This window comes from Stylophora pistillata, chromosome 5 (genome assembly GCF_964205215.1).
Source record: "Stylophora pistillata chromosome 5, jaStyPist1.2, whole genome shotgun sequence".
NCBI classification, from domain to species: Eukaryota; Metazoa; Cnidaria; class Anthozoa; order Scleractinia; family Pocilloporidae; genus Stylophora; species Stylophora pistillata.
The window spans coordinates 24,794,120-24,798,567 of record NC_142523.1 but is presented as its reverse complement, the minus strand read 5'-3'; the positions used below and the strand labels follow the sequence as shown (position 1 = coordinate 24,798,567).

General features: G+C 38.1%; 1 long non-coding RNA gene across 1 annotated transcript in view; it reads right to left on the bottom strand.

The window, feature by feature from the left end:
• Positions 1 to 1,954: 1,954 nt before the first annotated feature.
• LOC148730976 (uncharacterized) overlaps positions 1,955 to 4,448 on the bottom strand; it is a 2,717-nt gene continuing 223 nt past the window's right edge. The window contains exons 1-2 of the long non-coding RNA XR_016001414.1: positions 3,401 to 4,448; positions 1,955 to 3,258 (exon numbers count right to left, since the gene is read on the bottom strand). The exon at positions 3,401 to 4,448 is cut by the window's right edge and continues 223 nt beyond it. This is a non-coding gene — a long non-coding RNA (uncharacterized LOC148730976). The remainder of the gene's footprint in view (positions 3,259 to 3,400) is intronic.

Below are 4,448 nucleotides of genomic sequence, written 5' to 3'. Positions count from 1 at the left end.
AGAAAACTTTAGCAAATAGCTGGAAGAAATGGTCAAATCTGGCAAATTGGCCACAATAATAAACACGAGTGAAATGAACAACTTTTTCAACAACAAATTCCGTTGGCACGTCGTTGATAACTGAAAACAAAGGCTAGCGCTCTTGAACATTAATTAAGTTTCTCAAGTCCAAAAGGGATACAACAGTAACGTTTCCACTTCTATAGAAACTATTGTTTGCATGGTCAAATATTGCTACGGAAACTATTTTGGACGCGTGTGTCGAAAGACAAGGAACGCATGCAGCTAATTTGCATATGACTACAGAGAAAGATTATTCTGAAACATTTCCTCCATGCCATGTAAAACGGACAAAACAATATTTTTGTTGATTTGATACTTCATTAAGGATTTTGTACTTTATCTTCAAGCAGTTTTAGGCCGTTAGGGCTTAGAAATGGGATTCATGCGCGGATCGTGTTATCTTTGGTTTCGATCAAAATAGCGAATATTTGTTAAATTTGCAAAGCTCTCTGCGGCGCGCCATGAATAGTGCCCAAAAGTTCTATTCCATAATTTACTTATTAGGTGTAAGTGCTTATAGGCTGTAATAGATTTGACTCTAGACTAGGTCCCACATAAGAGAAAATAGCTTTCAACCACATTTACCTCACGCATCACAAATTTCAGTGCTCGAGGTAAGTATTTTGAAAAATTTGTAACTCAGTGAAAAATATATACAGTGTGATTGTTTTACCGTTAACGTAATGGCAAAGGGTTGATCTTAGACATATAAAATAGAAAGCTCGTTAGAATTGAAAATACGGCTACAGCAGCGATCGACTTTAGTAGGTAAATTATGGAGGTCGGGGAGGAAACTGGGTGCCTTTGAGGTCACCTTGAAAAATATCTCGTAAAAAGTGAAAAAACCAGACTGGTTCAAAATAAACGCAATATTTGTTCATGGGATAGAAGTCTCGACTTTTACAGTAAAAATCAGGGAAATCGGTGAAGGTCCGAAATTGGCCTTATCCGTTCTTAGGCGGACAGCCTCTTAATTTTGTTATCGTTGATTTAACGTTTCTGATGGTTTTCCTAAAAACCGATCGTACCCGATTTCTTTTTTCCGCAAGGCACTTGCGGTGGTTGGAGTACCCTTAATGCCGACGCGTTTGACCTCTTCTCAGACTTTGCTGTAGACAATCTCATGATAGCATAGCATTTCTGCATTTCTTACTTGTAAAAATTCATTACGTCTAGTCACGGACATTTCGCCTGTTCTTCAAGGATATATATATATTTTTTAATAAGGCTATCTTCCCCGAAAGCTGTTATCTTTGTGTTCTGTCGACTTCCCGATAATACGAGTTAGAGTGAGCTTTTATGCTTATTTGTATTTGATACTTTAGACTGGCGGAATACAACCGTTAGATTGTCAGTTTGTGCATTCGTCGAGTGAGAAAGCCCTGAAATTCATTGAAGCTCTCGGCAAACGAGCAGAGGGAAAAGGGTCAACATTCTGAATACTGTGAGGAGACAGTTGCTGCTGACCCTTGACCTTCCCATTTTTTTTTTCTTTTTTTTAAGGTCAGTCTGCTTTCTCATTTCCGTCAGTATGAATGCCTCAGCTATGGACATTTTTTTGGAAGAAAAGCAAAATTAAAAAGAAAAAGAATTGCGAAGGATTCAGAAAGGATAAAGAAGACACATAATGATGCTTTTCATAAGTTGTGGCTCTCTTGACATAAAAACACGGGAATTTTAAAATAAAAATTTATCCTCCTGTGCAGCCTCCCTATCAAGCATTGGGAGACTGGCTGACTGGCTGACTGGCTGACTTTGTTCTTGTTCCACCTTATTTTTTCTATTCCTTCACTAAAAAAAAAATTTCAATTTCAGATTTCCTCTTTGTGGCTACATGCAAACCTATTGCAAACCAGAAGACAAATATGAAAGGCACATTCATAATACAACATTCGTTTAATGCTGCTTTTATTAGAAAATGTATGGAAACGATACACGAATAACATAAGCTGAAGATACCTACTATTAGCTGATTGGTGCAGGTAGAAAAAAAAGGAAAAGTTAATAAAATGATCATATAGTCTTATGACTACCATTAAACTCCATTAACTTTTGCGGTAAAATCGAAATTTAATTGGCCACGGGCGGCAACAATTTATGTGTAAAGAAGAATTTATCCGTGAGCTTCACATTCAGCAACTTCAGGCATCACTTGTGTTGTGACCGCTTTTGCGTTCGCTTTTTTTGTTGTCAATTTTCATAGTCAATAAGGATAATGTCAGAAGGGGACTTCATTTTCTATGATAACTCTTTTTAAAGAGGCTGTATCCTCAAGAAACCTCATAGTATATTGGATATAAATCCAGCATTCTACCTTGCATGGTACAAACCACCGTTTCTGGGCTCCTATTAGATGCATTTTTTTTTTCGCCGAAACGGTGTCTCGCAAATAAAGTCATTTCTACCTCATTAAAACAGCTTATTTTATTCGCTGTTCAGGAGACTGTAGCGATCACAAGAATCGCTTTAAAAATTATTGAAAATCTTTATCCAGAGATGGACGAACGTGATAGAAGTAAAGAAATAACCAGTTCAACATCGTTAAAATGTGCTGCATACAACTTACGTCAAAGCTTTATTTCGCTGCTTTGGAGCTGTTCTTATAAATGAAGTTAGTATTTTATATTTCTTTCTTCCCTTTTAAAAAAAAGGAAAAAGTAGCTGCAACACCATTTAAAGAGGGTTCATATACCTTCCAAGTCTCAATCTCAGAGTGGAAAATGCTCAACTCGCAACATATGTACAAGACTGGACAAGAGTTGAAGTAACCCAATCAACTACACTACTCACTGCATTGTTCATCTGAACCATCAGAACAGTCACGGTCGCCATCACAACGCCACTTCTCCGATATACACTTTTCTTTATTTGCACAAGCAAACTGACCGGCTCTACAAGTTACTAGGAAATGATGAGAAGAATCAATCGAATCGTGAACAATCGTTGACACTTATGATAAATTTCTACAACTAATTAGACAATGAATAAGAAGGTCATTTTTGTTTCGTTTAACTAAGTTGATAATGTAAATAGGCCACCGTGAAGAGTTTCAAAGCTGACATGGTGCTGTTACTTTTTTTAGAGATTACGTTTGAAAGCCGATTAACTTTAGCCTGCGGAATAGGCGTTATGTTTTTTTTTTGTGCTTTCACTCGAGCGGAGGCAAAAGCGAGACGAGCGCGAAGTGAAAGTCGGCTCTGTCCTCGTGTACCGGTTCACAAGAGCCAATACAAAAGACCAAACAATACACAATAGCTAACCGATAACTCCTAAACAAAGAAAGAACAATGGTAATTTCCTTGTGAACCGGTACACCAGGACAGAACCTGAAAGTCACATGTCAGGGAAGGAGCGCAAAAATCATAACACCTGTACGACGCTATTGTTCAAGCTCTTCCGCCCCCAGATACCGCTCCAGTTACCAACCAATCACACGTTTAAAAGAAGTGACACGAAGTGCTCTGTATACAAGCCACACGCGAGGCCAATCCCACACGCTCAGTAGATCTCATTAATGACATTGAGTGTGTGCTATTGTTTACAGTTGTTGTTTAAGGTCAACAGTGTTTATATCCCCAATTTCTTTCCATTTGTGATTTTCAATACCTAATCGATGCATCCCTTTGCCTATAGCTCAGATGGCTCGTTCGGAATCAAACGAAGGGTTTCGTTAATGGCTTTGTCCATACGACAGCATGATACAACCACCGCACCATGATATCATGAGACCAGTTGAGTAGCTCTGTTCATATATGAACAGAGGAACAGCTTGGACAATAGTGTGGGTAGAGGCGCTATTTTTTTTGCGCTCCTCCCCTCCGAGCGCATTAGTCACCACTGCCCTTTTACCTGAGATGTAAAGTCTCTTTTTTTTTTTTTTCTGCTTTTTTTCCCATATAATGTACGCATTGCATGCTTATTTGATTGCGACCTGTTGTCACAGATAGTGAGTGAATCATTTCTGTCAAAATTTATAGACATTGCAATGAGAGGTTTATAAGTCTTTCTAAAATAAGTTGAGTCCTCCAAGATCTCCTTCAGATCCAGAAAAGCCTGTTCAGAAAAGGTTGGGAATTTTGTTTTTTCAATCTTCTCTATTGGGTTAAATTTTTATATGCAAATATTCCGTTTACTTATCAAGGTATAAGTGGTAGCTAAACATAACATAATGATACAGTAACATACTTGCAGATGTGAAGGGAACAGCCACCAGCGTGAGCAGTAGAGCAGCCTGTGGTTTCATGACAATCTATGCGGAAAGTCAAAAGGTTATTTAATTATTTATTAATCATGTTTTTATTCGGGGGGGAGGGAGGAGAATAAACATTACAATAACCTGCTGAGGGTTGTGAGCCGATGAATAAGGGGGGAAAAAGAAGTTGTTA